This window comes from Micropterus salmoides, unplaced genomic scaffold (genome assembly GCF_014851395.1).
Source record: "Micropterus salmoides isolate LMB-PRFRI ecotype aquatic unplaced genomic scaffold, ASM1485139v1 Ms_hic_scaffold_15, whole genome shotgun sequence".
Classification (NCBI taxonomy): Eukaryota; Metazoa; Chordata; class Actinopteri; order Centrarchiformes; family Centrarchidae; genus Micropterus; species Micropterus salmoides.
Genome location: NW_024040596.1, coordinates 22,335,218 through 22,353,452, shown reverse-complemented (window position 1 = coordinate 22,353,452; position 18,235 = coordinate 22,335,218).

Below are 18,235 nucleotides of genomic sequence, written 5' to 3'. Positions count from 1 at the left end.
GTGATATCAACCAAAACCTATGCTGTAGGCAACTAGTGTGATTTCAGTACAACTAATGATTAGAGTTCACCTGTCAGCCAAAACAAGACTCAGATCAACGTCAGGCTAAGCATGATCAACATTTGAAAGGCATTTGAGTCATGGAGAGACCTCCACCAGAGTTGGTTTTCATCCTATTGGACAGGTAAGCTAACATTACAGCAAAGCATGTGAAATAAATTGTGATTTTGTCTTTTAAGTTGGCACAAGTTATATAACACTAGCATGCCGGCTAATGCTGACCAGTTGCTAAAGTTGCAAACACTATAAGGGAATGGCTTGCCACATTACTTCACCAGTTAATGCTAGTACCAGTGTTACGTAAAAGTGTTGATTTTAGCCTGTAAAAAATGATGTAATAGTACAAAGCAAATGTGGAACGATTTGTTTCTAAAGCCAATAGTGATGCAAGGCAGGGCAGCCAGCTAGATTAGCATGGATTTGGCGTTGTTGGCTTCATAAGTTTCCATACAGATTTATTGTTGTTTTACCGATACTCAGAGACACCGCATCTTCATTGGTCTCAGTTGCTGTAACTTGTGTGACCAACATAGTAAACATTAATGCAACATGACGGTGCAGGAGAACAAAACACAGTGGAAAAGCCGATCAGTTTAGTAACTTACTTACGTTACTTTTTTTGCAGTGGGAGTTTACCTGAGTTTCCAGCATTTTGTGCGATGCTGTCTACGGTGTGTCGGTCTATGTTTTTGCTCGCTCATTAGCACAAGCACCAGCTTGAGAAGGTAGAAGCTGCAATCTAAAACCTCACCGCCAGAGGCAACTGAAACTGGTCAAACTGGTTTTGACCAGTCAGCACAGGCTGGTTTTGTGTGTGTGTGTGTGTGTGTGTGTGTGTGTGTGTGTGTGTGTGTGTGTGTGTGAGTGTGTGTGTGTGTGTTGGGAGGGGGGATTGTTCTGTCCTTATTCAGTGTGTCATACAAAGACAACACAGCCTGGGAGACGAAACACACACCTGCATCCAAACCAACAGAGAACACACTTATGTGATGGTCTGAATGGTGTCACTTCTTTCTTTCTTTCTGTCTCTTTCTTTTACTTCTTTCCTTCTTTATTTCTTCTTGGACTATGAGTGACAGGGTGACCACTATAATCTGTGTACCATCAGCATACTGTATACAGAGATGTCCCTGTTTTCAGTATGAGAGACAGTTGGTGGTAACAGTGTAATTCACTGTGAGTGCTGTCACAGTGAAGGAAGCAGAGACACATTCACTGTCTAACAGATGGCTCATACATGCTGCTGACCCTGAAAACCTTCAATTCTCACACTCATTTCAAGGACCAGCAACGGTTTAAGAGCTTGTTTGTTTTACAGAGAAATGACAGAAAACACATTTTCCCTTGGAAAATTACGTGAATACAGTAATAAATAAAAGTAAATGTATAAATAATCTAACGTTTTAACACTAAACATAAATCTCATTTAACAGCCTTTCTAAAAGCTCAGAGATTTACTTGTTTGAGCACTAACATTCATTAAAACCGAGAACGTCGTTGTAGGGGATTCATCAATTAAAACCTCCTTGAATAGGTTGGTTGTCTGATCTGCCACACATGATTGAGGTTTTATAGTAAATTAACTGTACTTGTGTAGCGTCTTTCTAGTCTTCAGACCACTCACCACCCTAGGGAGGCGCCCAGCGGGTATCCTTACCAGATGTCCGAACCACCTCAACTGGCTCCTTTCGACACAAAGAAGCAGTGGCCCTACTTTCAACCCATCTCTAAGGGAGACACCAGCCACCCTCCTGAGAAAACTCCTTCCGGCCGCTTGTATCAGCGATCTAGTTATTTCGGTTATGACCAAGCCTTCATTACCATAGGTAAGGGAAGGAACGAAAATTGAACAGTAGATCGAGAGCTTTGCCTTCCAGCTCAGCTCTCTTTTTGTCACAATGGTGCGGTTGTGCAAATGCAATACTGCCCCCACTGCTCTGATTCTCCAGCCAATATCCCGCTCCATTGTCCCCTCACTCGTGAAGAAGACCCTGAGGTATTTGAACTCCCTCACTTGGGGTGAGGACTCATTCCCTACTTGAAGTGAGCACTCCATCGGTTTCCTGCTGCATGGCCTCAGATTTAGAAGTGCTAATCCTCATCCCCGCCGCTTCACATTTGGCTGATGATGCCGAACTCCTCCCCACCAAAACTATGCCTTGATATTCTGTTCATTAATATTACAATCGGGATTGGTGACAAAGCTCAACCCTGGCAGAGGCCAAACCTGACGCAGAACGAGTCCGAATTACTGCTGAGAATCAGTAACAGCGTCCCACCCTTACCGTACACAGCTTGGCTGGCTCCCCGTTTCTACCCCCTGAGGTGGTGGAAGGTTTTCTAGATCCAAAGTCCTTCTCCATGGCTTCTCCGAACTTCTCCCACACCCGCTGTTTTGCTTCTTTCACAGCAGAGGCTGCAGCCCTTCTGACCCATCGGTACCTCCGGAGTCCTCTGCAATAACATCTCCCAGAATTCTTCCTTCTTCAGTCGGATGGCTTCCCTGGCCACCGGTGTCCACTCATGGTGTTCTAGGGTTACAGCCCATTGAGGCACCTAAGACCTTGAGAGCACAGCTCCCTGCTGCAGCTTCAGCTATGGAAGCTTTGAACATTGCCCACTCTGGTTCAATACCCCCAACCTCCACAGGGATGGTAGAAAAGCTCTGGCAGAGGTGTGAGTTATTTCTCAGATAGGGGGCTCTTCCAAATGTTTCCAGTTCACCCGCACTACCAGTTTGGGCATACCAGGTCTGTCCAGAGCCTTCCCCCATTCCCTGACCCATCTCACAACCAGATGGTGATCATCAGACAGTTCTCTGGTACCTCGTACACTTCTTCCTTATGTTTGAACATGCCTCTTTCAGATTTATTTTGTAACATCCCCAGTAAAAAGGAGTACTTTGAATTAATCAGCCAGTAAAAATGTATAGCAACTGCAGCTTTGACTGGTTTGTGCAAGATGGAAGTGAAGTTGGCAGTCTTCTGACTGGCAAAATATCTGGTTTGTTATTGCTACAGTCGATTAAAGAAGCCTGTTGTAATTTTTGGACACGTAGCGGCTGTTTAAAAAACAATATAATATTCTTTGTATGGTTCATCAACGGTGAATTACACCCAAAAATCCCACGAGGTGTGGACTACTCGGCACAACACTGATGAAGGAGCTGGGGCTCCGTCTATTCAGCAAGTTTTCCTCCTGCCACTACACACATACACACTACGCCTACACATGCACACTGACGACCCAGGGTTAGGGTTACAATTTTGGACAATTCACGCACTTTAAAAACGCACTGGGGTCAGCCTTAGTATAAATTATAACATATTAGTTCTAAATAACATATTTAGAATGTTTTAGCCAAAAGCACCTTTAAAAGCTTATGATTCAGCTTGCAAAGTGCAAAGTATCAAAGCCATGCAAGCAGGGATACAGTTTCAGATTTAACGCCAAGATATAGCATCCCAGACTTCTCAGAAATCCTTCCTCTCTTATTTCATCCTCAGCATGTTCTCACCTTCATTGATTTAACTTTAGAAGAACACATGTACTAAATATTCCAATCACTGAATCTCCGATAAATCTTGCCTGAATGTGTACTTGATCTATTATTTCCATATTCCCCATTCATTTTCTTCATAAGCAGCAGTGTAATGCATTGTGGTAGTGCCATAGTGCATTTCAAGAAACGGGGCGTCACGTCAGCTGCCCCTCATTTGCGTAAAGTTGAAGTCTAGTGCAACTCGCTGCCTCTGGAAACTCCCGCAAAACTTTAAATGCTGTTGATTTAAAATCAAGAGATTTAGCAACACCATGGCTCAAATGTTTTCCAAAACACATTTCAGTGAACTATTTTTAAACGTTTCCAAATGAGACGCCATGTTGGTCCAGTTTAAAATCTTGCCCTCGAATGAAAGCATTCGTCTAATCAGGTGCAGCAAGGAGTGTTTGGTCGTCTCTTCCATGATAAAATGCCTGCATCATTAAATCTCCCTCTGAACCATCGGTCAGCTTCCATGTTCATCACTGATGGTTGCAAACCCATGCCAAGATCCTGGTTCTCCTCAAAGCTATGTAATCTCTGCCTGAGCTTCAGCCTACCCCTTAATGCTATTCCCCTCACTCCCTAAGAATTGGTGCAGCTACAACTGCAGGTCTCCTGCCTAGCTCGACACTAAATTCCCTAGGCTCTCCTCTGCCTACCAAAGCCCACACATAGAAGACCCTCACATCAGTAGCGACAGACTCTGAATCCATGCAGTTTTTTATATTTGCTCATCACTCCCCAGTATCTGCGGGGAGTGAGGTTGGAGCCTAGACACCAAACTCTAACTACGCTACTGTCATAAACATCACAAGCATCAGTTGTCTATTGGATGGAGCCATGAAATTCCCTACAGAATAATTTGTAATCACTTTGGTGATCCCCTGACCTTTCATCTAGCACTATCATCAGCTCCAAATTTCATTTTGTCCAATACGTTGGTTTATAACCAAGTATCTGCAAAACTGAGGACATTCCCATCAGCCTCCCCTGCACTTTTTGATACTGCTAAGAAGCCAATGATAGCATGCAAACAACAAAAATGGTGAACATTATAGCTGCTAAACATCAGCATGACAACATTGTTATTGTGACTTTCCACCAATAACATCCATCCATCCATCCATCGTCAACCGCTTATCCTGCGTGCAGGGTCGCGGGGGGCTGGAGCCAATCCCAGCTGACATCGGGGCGAAAGGCGGGGTACACCCTGGACAGGTCACCAGTCCATCACAGACCACCAATAACAATCAGAATCTTTTGCCAGTTTCTTTTTTGATATTCTGCTAATAAACAAACAAAAACATGGGACCAAAAATATAACCTACTTTGCAGAAACCTGGATCTTGATATCTAACACAGACTAAGATTTGTGTGATCATCTCAACTTGTAACTGACAGATCAGCACTTGCTCTATAAAAGATAGCATAAAACTATAGAGACCCATGTTTCTGGATATTGTTTCCCAATTAGCCAGAATGGTAGTCATTTCTACAGAGACTATTGGCAACATCTGAAACAACAGCCAGTGTATTTAGCAATTAGCCGCAGTGTGGCCCAATGGGAGTGGGAGTGTCCTGGCAAAGAGAGAAAACATCAGGGATGAACCTGGAGATAGAGCAGGGTAGAGACAACTAATTTCCCTCAGGAGAACACAGATGCACACACACGCACAAATGCATGAATACAAAACGTATACGTCCATACAGGCATATGCACACAGACACGCATTCAGACACACACACACACACACACACACACTCTTTCTGTCTTTGACAAAATCCCAGGAGAGTTCAGGGTTGCAGCCAGTAGCTGCAAACTGAGTGTTGACCAGTGTGTTGTGTTCTCACTGTGTCGGGTATCTCTTGTCTAATGAGGAGGTGCCAGTTAATTTACCAGAAGACAATCGCACACTGACTCACAGTGACATTTATAGGCAATTAGGACCTGCCTGAGAAAAGTGTGTGCGTGTGTTTGTCTGTGTGCATCTGTGTATGAGTGCGGATGTATGTGTGTGTATGTGGTAAGTTCAGCGATTAGGTCAACATTTTTATCAGTTCAAAAGTGACAGAACAGCCCTGTAGCTAATTTTGTTTGCATACAGATAATGGGGAGACATTATTTTAATTGCATCATGACTTGTAGACATTAAATTCTGTGTATTTTACCAAACGCGAATCCAGTAGAAATATCTATGGGGGCACACAGAGACACTGAAATGTGACCTTTCTGTCATGAAGTTGGCTTGTGCATAGTTGTAAGATTACTGGGAATAATATTAATATTATTTGATACATTTAGTTATTTTCTACATCCTTTTTTAAAGTCTGCAACAAGTCTATTTATTTGAAGATTATTTAATCCTTTGAGGTCAGAATTTTTGAGTATCAGTTTATTCTTATATAACTCTAAGCTAACAAGTTAAGTTTATTTCAATAGTCCTAGATCACAAATTTCTTTCAAGGACCTTTAGAGTATGTGCAGCATTTGACACCCTCTATGCTTAGACCTTAGAAAACTTGCACCTCAAAAAACCCTGGACTGACAGACGTAGGAGCATGAAAACAATATGGAGAAAGGCAATTACAACATTAAGAAAAAAGATGTTACATTTAGCTGACGCTTTTATCCAAAGCAACTTACAATTGCTATATATGTCAGAGGCCACATGCCTATGGAGCAACGAGGGGTTAAGTGTCTTGCTCAGGGATATATTGGTGGATGGGTACAGTGAGAATCGAACCCAGGTCTCTCACACCAAATGCAAGTGTCTTATCCATTGCGCCATCACCACCGCCATTATATGTAATATTAAGTAAACATTGAGTGTAATATACCAAACAACATATGCCATGAGTTTAGATTCTGACATTTAAAGATTGTTTGTTATTCAACCCATCCATTCTCGCTGGCTGTTAGCTGGAGTCTTCCCATTGGGGAAGAGGTGGAATACACCCTGGACATGCACCCAGTTTATCACAAAACTCAAAGATGAAATATGCTCCTCCAGGCTGCATGTTGGTGAACAAGATCAGCGGCAGTGTGGTTGTTTTTTGTAACCTGTACATACAACTTTTATCACTGTTTCATACCTGCCTCCTGATAGAAGTTACCAGTTCACCTTACTTGCATGTTTTTGGACTGTGGGAGGAAACTGGAGCAGCTGGAAGAAACCCATGCAAAATGTGTATTGTTTGAGAAGAGAAACAAAGAATTATAGCATACATAAGTGTTAATGTAAATATTAAATAGTTTTGGCAAGACTTGATGCGGAGGTTCATTGTGATACAACAAAATTGCAGGTAAATGTATGCTGGAAAAAATGGTGATACACAAATATTTTTGGTAACACTTTCTATGAAGGTCATCGCTATAATGACTTATGCATATATTTATAACACGATATAATGCGTCCATAAGACATTATAACAGTTATATATATATTATAATCACTTACAAACATGCATTAGGCGCCATAGCAAAGTTCATAACGTATTATGACCTTACAGGTGGACATAATACTATATGAACAAATTATAAGACCTTATAACACGTAATTGTTTGCTTTAAGTAGACACATTTTGCGCAGGAAAACAACTTTTATTTATGTTTCTTTACTTTATGAATCTTTTATCTGTATGAATTTTGAACATTTTGCAGTTTAGCACAAAAACACAACATAATTAAATCAAGAAAACTCGTTGTCAGGGTGGTGAAAGTTTGCTCAAGAGAAGACCTGTTGCCGACCAACATCATGTAAGAAGAGGCTCAGATGTTGTCACAGATGAAGTTGTTGTTTTCCTGCGCAAAATGTGTGTCACTTTACTTAAAGCAAACAATTACGTGTTATAAGGTCTTATAATAAGTTCATATGGTATTATGTCCACCTGTAATATATTATACAGGGATAGATATGTTAACAATTTACTTAAAGCAAACAAATTCATGCTATATAACTTTAAACATTACTATAAGCTATTATTCCATTTTATATCACTAATTGTAAATCATGAATAAATTGTATTCATAACGAGGCAGAGTCGGTGGTTATAATGTGTTATGGAACATGGTTGGAGATTCTTGACGCACATTGACATAAACTGGTATTAATATTAGTTATAAAACATTAAATCAAAAGGTCATAATAAGTTGTGAACTTTGCTATAGCGCCTAATGCATGTTTGTAAGTGATTATAACAACTGTTATAATGTCTTATGGACGCATTATATCGTGTTATAAACATATGTCATTATAGCAATGACCTTCATAGAAAGTGTTTTTGTCTTTAGGAACCAAATGCCAAGCTAAACCTTTATCAGGCAAGCATCCTGAAATTCCTCAAATGTAGCTTCATTTGCAAGTTGTGTGGAAGACTATAGGGCTATAAAATTTATTTAGTAATTTCTGCTTTGTGACACTTTTTTTTCATATTTAGCTTAATCCATATTAAATGGGCTTTTTAAGGTATAAAATTTAAATTTACATAAATAGTGTTTCAGAAATTAAGTTTTGAGGTTGCAAAAAAAACATGGTTTGTATTTTCAGTCCTGAGATGAACCCATAGAATCTCTTACAGCCAGTCAAACAGTGCTGAGCGCTGTAGAAGCGATTGCCTGGAGGATCATATGTGATGTAATGCTGCTTGCATCACACTGTATCTCCTCCAGCTGATGACAGTCAGGCCTGTTTCCCCTGCCAGCATATCCCAGCTGCTATGAGGCAATGTAGTCTGCCAGGCACAATACGGCGTGTCAGCCTCAACAATGGAGGACTTGTGCTCCCTGGATGGCATCATTGTCACAGTTTTCTTTTCTTTTTTGGAGGGTGGGCTTTGTGAATTGTTGTTGTTTTTGTTATTGTTGTTTTAGTTACATGCCTCTCTAGGTTAGCCAATTATTAACCCTTGCATTGTTGGCTGGGAGACAATAGATGCGCTGCGTGATGATGCACAGCTCATACACTCATAGACTGGATGTGGGTCATGGGAAGAAGAAGCGGTATGGTGTCGTGGGATTGCAGAAAATCTGCACTTTAGATTTTAGGGATGCCAAAACAGGTCGCTAGAGTGAGACACAGTGTGCCAAGCTGAACTTTACAACCAGTGTGTAACTTTTGAAAGAGGAAATGACACAATCATCCTCTCGCAAATGAAAAGTTAAATACATATATATTAAAGTATAACAATTTTACAGAGAGGATTTAGTTCTGTGTGATATTAGTGAGTGACTTTGATGACTTAAAAACCTTTTTCAACTTATGCTATTGTTACACTACATTTTAGCATTTGCCAGTGCTCTGTAATTATGGCCCACAACTGCTGCTGTTCAGCAAAAGTTACATACATAAGAGACCTTTAAATCCTGAAATTCATATTTGGCTTGGACTCCTCTTGACCTATAAAATTAATCTTTTGCCTGCATTAAAGAATAATTTAAATTTAAATTTATTGCAACCTGGGTCTTATTTTGATAGTTTGGTTCTATCAATAAAAAAACATGTACCAAGATTGCATATTGCTGAAATCTGAAACATACCAACATCACTAAAAAAAAAGTGCAATGGGCTAAAAAAACAGCCACAATGAGACAGTATGACAGGTGAAATCATAGCCAATAGAAATAAGGGTCAAAACTATAAAAATAAGACCAGTTGTAATTAACAAAATCTCTATCCTTTAATATGACATGGCTTAGTCAGTGAGGAATTTCTAGTGGAAGGAACACATTTCTTAATGGGTAAAAACTGTTTTCATGAGTTGTGTCTTAATGGAAGTGGTTGTTGATTATATTTATTTAGTCAGCCTGATGTATAATTATGGATGTGTTATTACTCCAAAGAATTCCCTCTTAAATCTTGAAGGAACAAGCCTCTCTCCTAAATAAACAGGTGCCTTCTTAATGATGCTGGTTATTGCCTCAGGCCAAAATGTCTCTCACTCACTCATTGTCAACCGCTTATCCTGTGTACAGGGTCGCAGGGGGGCTGGAGCCAATCCCAGCTGACATCGGGCAAAAGGTGGAGTACCCCCTGGACAGGTTGGCAGTCCATCACAGGGCTACACATATACAAACAACTATTCACACTCACACCTATAGGGACAATTCAGAGTCGCCCAAAATGTCTCTTCAGCTAAATATTTCATTTAAACTTGAGAGAAAGTATGTACTATTTCTTGACTCAAAAGTTGCAATGGCTGGTTTTAAACTAAGTGTGCACTGGCATGAATTTATCAGTGTTTTTTCTCGCAGATGAATTACATGATGTCGTACTGACCATAAGCTGAACTTTCACTGACACAGTCCAACCCAACAGCAAAAATTTGGCAATTATTGTTGGTAGCCGTACTGGGCTAAACTTGTGTTTGCATGCACATGATGGATAACCTTTATACAGTGGGGTGAGTATATCAACATCTGAGGAACGGTAAGCAGGAGACTTGCCACTCGCTCTTGAATTCATATTTAAAAAAACATAGGGGGCAGCATAATTGCCATTAGCTAGTTAGCTCAGTTAGCCATGCACAGAGGCGCCACCAGAAGTTTTGGACCCCATGACAAAAAAATTTAATTGGGCCCCATACCGCCTCTGCGCAGCGGTTGTCATCCAGCCTGTTCTCATGACAGGCATTATATATTCACGCTTGACAAGTGTATTGGGCCAATTTTGTGTGTTTAGGAGACGCCCCCAGGTTCGTGTCTATGATGACTGTGAATTGTTTTTATTTTATTTTACCAATAAGGTGGTGTCAATCAGAGCCTCTATAACCCCCGCGGCCTCTTACTCAGAGGTTCCTCACCAGCAACAAGAGAGTTTTAACCAGTTTTATCCCATCGACTTGTCTGAGCTTTTATAAACAGTATCACAAATGAGAGTGTCCTCCAGCCCACTTGATGTAATACCTTCAAAGTTTTTACTGAAAGTAATAGATTCTGTTGGGCCCCATTTGATCTCTGTTTTCAACAGCTCCCTATCTACTGGTTGTGTCCCTGATTATTTTAAAACGGCTTGTGTGAACCCACTTTTAAAGAAACCTGGTTTAGTTCCCTCCCTCCCACATAATTTTAGACCAATTTCAAAACTGCCTTTTATTGCAAAGATTCTAGAAAGAATTGTGTCCAAACAGCTGCTCACTGTACTGGAAAATAACAAATTATTTGAAAAGTTTCAATCTGGTTTCAGGAAGTACCACAGCACTGAGACTGCCCTGCTTAAAGTCACCAATGACCTTTTAATGTCTGCTGATGAAGGCATGAGCTCAGTCCTGGTACTCCTGGACCTTAGCGCTGTTTTTGACACCATTGATCACAACATCATGTTAGACAGACTGAGGCACTGGGTTTGGATCTCTGGTACTGCCCGAGAATGGTTTTCATCCTACCTGTCAAATAGGAAGTTTTGATTGTCTGTAATCAACTATGTCTCTTCGTTCTGTCCAGTTAAATATGGTGTGCCTCAGGGGTCGGTCTTAGCACCTATTTTTTCCCCTTGTATCTGCTTCCCCTTGGACATATTATCCATAAACATGGCATTTCTTTTCATATTTATGCTGATGACACACAAATATACTTGCCCGTCAGATCCACAGACCCTGGAATGCTGAGTTCACTTAACAACTGCCTTTGTGAAGTTAAAAAATGGATGTCAAATAATTTCCTCCAGCTGAACTCAGACAAAACGGGAAATCCTGGTCATTGGGTCCCAGCAGATGGCAAATCAAATACTGCCATCTGCTGGTTCCCTAGTAAATCATATTAAGCCTGTTGCAAAAACCCTTGGTGTTTGGTTTGATAGTAATTTAAATTTTGAGCAGCACACCACAAAGCTTGTTCAATCATGTTTTTATGAACTTAGAAATATAGCAAAAATTCGATCTATGTTAACTTTTAAGGACACTGGGACCATTTTACACGCCTTCATCTCATCACGCCTGGATTATTGCAACAGCCTATTCGCCTATTTAACCCCAAAATCTATTGATCGACTCCAGACTGTCCAGAACTCAGCTGCCAGGCTTTTAACCAGAACAAAGAAATATGACCACATTACTCCTATTTTAGCTTCATTACACTGGCTCCCAGTATATTTTAGAATTGAATTTTAAAATTCTATTGATTACTTTTAAAGCTCTTCATGGCCTCTCGCCTTGTTATATTTCTCAACTTTTAGTCCCATACACACCAGCACGTACCTTGAGATCATCGGGCAGAGGTCTGTTGTCTGTTCCAGAGTCTCGACTGAAAACTAAAGGGGACAGAGCGTTTGCTGTCAGGGCCCCGAGGCTCTGGAACAGCCTGCCCAAGGAAATCAGGTCGGCTGAGTCAGTGAACTCTTTTAAGTCCCTTCTTAAAACATACTTTTATAGGAGAGCCTTTCCCGATCTTATTTCACTTTATTTTATCCCATTTTATTGTATTTTAGTAATTTTACATTTATCTTAAACGTGTATTTTAGTCTTTTCAATGTTTTCATGCTTTTATCTTGTATTGTTTTTGTATTATTGTCTCTTGGGTGTTATTGTCTTTACACTTGTTAAAGCACTTTGTAACTTGTTTTTGAAAAGTGCTCTACAAATAAAGATTATTATTATTATTATTATTATGAGACGCATCCAGGCGCGCCCCATGCCCCTGGGGCTAGCTAGCTAGAGATGCTTGTGTTTGAGGCATTGACAGTCCCCCAAGCAACTTACCCTAACTTTAACCGTCACAGAAGATAATGCCTAAATCTAAGTCAGTAAATATGTCGACCCTACAGCTGTGCACATCGGCCGTGCACAGCTGTAGGGTTAGCCTCCTTTTGCGCTATAGCAAACTGCAGTGTGTCATACACATGCAAAATTGGCATTTTGTGTACAATAGCTACGGTTTTTCCAAAGCGTGTATATATGACGCCTGAGATGAGAACAGGTTGTGTCACCACATGTCTATGACCTAACTGTCCCATCAAAAACTTTACATAACTCTAATTAAAGGCTTGCAACTGTCTTGCTTCTTGTAGTACAACACTAGTACTAGCCCAATATTTGCTGCTGGTGATTTGTACATGCAAGTCAGTATGCAGTTCACTATTTGATGCAAGATTAAAAGCCACCATAAAAAATGTCCTTAACGCAATCTTTTACAGTCTCAATGTATTTTTATTGTAAAATTAAGAGATAAAATTGTCTTAACGTTAGTGAAAGATTAAAAAAACTATTTTCCAATAAATGACACTAACACCACAGAACATTGACCCAAATTACCTACAGTTCTACAAGAAATTTTATTTCATAATGAAATTATTATGTAAGAAAATAATTTGTATTTGAATTTCTGTCATTAATACATATTTACTTTTCTTTTTTGTTATGGTAAAAAGAGCAAGATAAGCAGAGAAATCCCCACAGACTCCCTGGCATGATGCTAACTGACATAACACCATGCTGCTCACCTTCTTCACTGGGACAGGGAGGCTACAGTTATGGGAAGACTGGGGTGCTGCTGACTCATCTGTTGTTAGTCTGCTAAAAGGGGCAGGGACAATGAGTTAATATGAATATCTTGCTAAACGTTTCCCTGTACTAATTAAATGTTGATTAAATGTAGGCTAACACTAGCCTGTAGCTAGCTAGCTTATTTCACTGTGGACATTAAGCCAACAGGTTAACACCACTCACAGACTAAAGGCTGCCCACCTTTCTAGGTGAAAAACTGGGTTCCTGATTGACATCCTTTCCTTTGTCTTTCCTCTCTCTCTTTTCTATCTTTCCTTTTTTGAAAACCAGATTTTGGTTTGCGAGGCTACATTGTGATCACTGTGTTTCTGACTGCAACTAAACACAGTCACTGATAAGTGCACTAAGGCAGGACCAAATCATTTCATGCAGATACAGGGCGGTGTTCGGTGGTTTACTTTTTGGTCCTTTTACTACCAAAAACAAGTAAAAACAAAGAGATCATTCATTTTATTATTATATGTGAAATATATATACTCAATGATGATGGTTTATATAATGTATAATATAATATTATTGTATATTAGTTTTACTTATTTTTTGGGGCCCCTGTCAGTCAAGGGCCCTTGGAATTGTCCTAATTTCCCCCCCCTATAAGGTGTCCCTGGCCATGCAGCTAAATCAGCTGTAGGATTGGCTGACTGAGTCAGGAGCAAGCTAGCACCAGTCAGCTGCTGACTTGGCAACAGAACTGGTGATGCAAAGTACAAGATACCAGGAAGTTTATTTGCTATTATACAGCACAAGGCTGCATAACGAAACAAAATTTGTAGTACCTTCATGCTGCACACCCAACATATAATTAAGTGTTCTGTAATTTGACATAGATTTGCTTGTTAATTGACAAATATCTCCTTTAATTATGGATATTTGGAAAATAAAAACATTGAATAAATGTTATTTTAATCATATTTTAAACCATTGTTAAATTGTCAAAACACAGTTTTGATCATTGAAAACAGCCATAATTACTGTAATTTCACAGATGTTGACTTTTATCAGGTTAGATTAAAATATTAATAATTGCCCAAAAGTGGTAAAATTACACAACAAAATTTGTAACATTTAATTTATTGTTAAATGACAGGTGTCCACACCTTTTAATGGCCTTAAAAAAGAAGTTTTTACATTTTACAGATACTTCGATTGAAGAGTCTTAGCTATAGGTGTATTATCAAAACCTCAAACCAACATATTTAAATCAAACATTTCAGTGTAAAGAATTGTTCTCCTGAAACTAGTTTAGTAGTAGTAGTTTAGTTTTTATTTAACTTATTGATGACATTTTCAGATCTATTCATTATAAACACTGGTTCGACATAAAGAACAGCTCCAAGATTAAAGTGGAACATTTAACACACATGTTAAGTAATTGGAAAGTATTTCTTAAAATGCTGCCATTTTGTTTTGATAGGACTGTAGAGAGAGACATGAAAGGCAAAGGAGAGGGTATAATGGTACTTCCAAAATGGTGGTTTTACATAGAGTGAACTTCATGCACAATCCAAAGACTTCATCATTTTCTGGATTCAATATGACATTTTATGACTTTCTAAAGCCAGTTTTTGTATCTGATAAATGTTGTCACAGATGTATGTGTTTCCCTGTGCTGTGCATCCACGTTCCTTTTCTGTCGTCTAGTTCTTACCCAGGAGTGCTACAGCTGATTGCTGAATTAGGTCCACCTTGGAAGGCAGCGCACAACTGTGTGCACCTGAGGTAGGGAAGTCCACAATTTCTACGTTAAGCCGGTATACAAAATAGATGCAAATATGTGCAAGTAGAAAGACAAGTAGGAATGTGATACAAACACAACTCAAGCAGAGAATGTACCTGAAATTCAATGTCAATCATCTTCTTAAAATGGTTTGAATAATACCTATTCAACCTATCAAACACCGGCTGGCCGTAGCTCAATCACTGTAGAATATATGCAACTTTTTCTTGGCAGTCCTAATGAATCCATTTGGTATACAAGCCGAAAGAATATTTTCAGATTCGGCTGACTTTGCATGACAACACTTCAGGATGACCTTAAGAAACCATTTTGCTTCTCAAGGTAACTCAATTGGAAAACAAACAACGGCAAACATAATAAACAGCATATCTGTCCAAGGTCTGTGAGACATTGACATTAACTTTTTTGCTCACTAGCCAATGTAGCTAGTGGTTTTCCAAAGTTACTAACCACGGAGCATTTTCACTAGCCACATTTTTTTTGTTGGGATACATTTTTCATGATTAAAGTTGACAATGGCACGCTTAAATTGACATGCTAAAATGTACTAATATTATCATTAGCTGTGATAAGGTTGTGTGTAAAGCTCCTTTTTTGAAAACATGTAGTCTATTAAGATAAACACATGTAGTCTTTTAAGAAACATTGTTTAAATCCTATTTATTTATAAAAGCAGTAAGCTAAATACTGTAATACAGAGTAGAAAAATTATGATTAGGAACAAAGAGCAAAAGTGAAAAATCTCACACAATTAAGGCAATAGGATAAGAATTTTATGTATAGGCCTACATCATTTTTGTGCACTTTTGGAGTATTTGTTTCGACTGGATTTATGTTTATCTGCTTTTCTCCGCCTCTGCTCTGCCTTTTCTCCTTCCTTCGTTCTCCTGTGCACTTTTCACTGCTCGGCCACGCACACTCACGCACTGACTGAACGCTGTGTTGATGTGTGTGTGCATGCGACCAGTCGCATGTGATGACAGAGATCATACCATCATGTTAAAAACGACAGGGAGGCCAACGGTCTACAGGTCTGAGGGACTGTGGCTGCCCTGTTACAGATTGAACTTTTATATTCTCTTTTACAAAAGTCTGAATGTCATAGGCTATTTGAGACGCGCCTGTTGTGTGGATTCACCTGCTTTTAAAAAAGCTTGCTTTGTCATGACTGCCGCTGGTTAAGTGGATAATTAACTGCAGGCCAAAACAGCGCACTGTCCGACTGCCAGTCCGTGAGTTTAATCTCCACATCATCTTGTTTACAGTGTCGTTCGCCAGTAGCGCGCAAGACATAGGCTTTACTAATGGACCAATAAGCAAACACTATGTGCAGGTAGTACTCATGAGAGTTGTAGTGTCATAGTGTCACATTGCAATTCGTTTGTTATTTATGCCTTTTGACAAGACTACAATTTTTCAACAGGCCATAGTGGCTAGTGGGAGTGACTGTGTTACCCGCCACGGGCGAAATCCACCCGCATTTGGCGGGTTGGCGGGTGTTAATGTCAAGCCCTGGTGACAAAATTATGGAGATGTGTTAGTCCATAGCCCTCACCACAGAATTAGGGACAAACTCAAGTTAGGTGGCTACCTGGCTGCAAAAATGACTGAGCAGATAACCAGTCCCCCTCCACCACCAGTTCTTCCATCAAGTGTGAGCAATAAGCAATAGGCAGATGATTCACTTGCTTGCTGTTCCTTACATCCAAAAAGCTTGAGGGTGTTTGATTTACAATATAACTGCTATAAATAAATAGGGCTGTGTGATATAATGATATACACTATATTGCCAAAAGTATCGGTACACCCCTCCGAATCACTGAATTCAGGGTTTTCCAATCATTTCCGTGACCACAGGTGGATACAATCGAGCACCTAGGCATGCAGACTGCTTCTACAAACATTTGTGAAAGAATGGATCGCTCTCAGAAGCTCAGTGAATTGTGAATTCATGCATGGCACTGTGATAGGTTGCCACTTGTGCAATAAGTCCATTTGTGAAATTTCCTCACTACTAAATATTCCACGGTCAACTGTTAGTGGTATTACAACAAAGTGGAAGTGATGGGAACAACAGAAACTTAGCCACAAAGTGGTAGGCCACTGTGCACTGTACCGCCAACTTTCTGCAGAGTCAATAGCTACAGTCCTCAGAAAGTCGTGTGGCCTTCGGATTAGCTCAAGAACAGTGCGTAGAGAGCTTCATGGAATGGGTTTCCATGGCCGAGCAGCTGCATCCAAGCCTTACATCACCAAGTGCAATGCAAAGCATCGGATCTGTGTTCACTGGAGTTACAAATCACCCTTCTCTGTGTGGATCTAATGGACGAGTGTGGGCTTGGCAGTTGCCAAGAGAACAATACTTGGCTGACTGCATTATGCCACTTGTAAAGTTTGGTGGAGGGGGGATTATGGTGTGTGGTTGTTTTTCAGGGGTTGGACTTGGCCCCTTAGTTCCAGTGAAAGGAACTGTTAATGTTTCAGCTTACCAAGACATTTTGGACCATTTCATGCTCCCAACTTTGTGGAAACATTTTGAAGATGCCTCCTTCCTGTTCCAACATGACAGCGCACCAGTGCACAAAGCAAGGTCCATAAAGACATGGATGAACGACAACATCTGTGCCTGACCTCACAGATGCATTTCTAAAAGAATGGTCAAAAATTCCAATAAACACAATCCTAAAAACTGATTACCAGTTTTAGAACAGTATTTTGACGTCTTTTAAATGGAAAATCTAGCGTTTGCGGGTGTTGTATCATTTGTTTTAGATTAATATTGATTACATTTACAAGATTTTTAAGCCCCAAAATATACCATAAATAATAATATTTTTTGTAAAATGAAAGTTACAAACTGTATAGTCATTATGGAATATTACCATACTTTTATGAGGTAGTTATTTACTGTTATTTTACACGATTTTTCTGATGCCCCAGCTGCCGGAATATTACAGTTCACTTTTTTGTTTAACAGTGTAGATATCAACACAAATCAACACAATACAACATACCACAATACGTCTTTGACATGACGTCAGATTAGTTCATTCTTCACATTCTGTTGATAATGTTGTTTTAAACTAAAATTCTGGCCAAATCTTACACATTGTACCTTTAACATACAAAATTTTAAGTTCTCAAGGAATATATTCTAGTGTTGGCCACGGATGATCTATTCAATTCAATTCAATTTTATTTATATAGCGCCAAATCACAACAACAGTTATCTCACAGCGCTTTTCATAAAAGAGCAGGTCTAGACCGTACTCTGTGATGTTATTTACAGAAGCCCAACAGTTCCCACTAAGAGCAAGCACTAGGCGACAGAGGCAAGGAAAAACTTCCTTTTAAGGGGCAGAAACCTCGAGCAGAACCATGGCTCAGGGTGGGCGGCC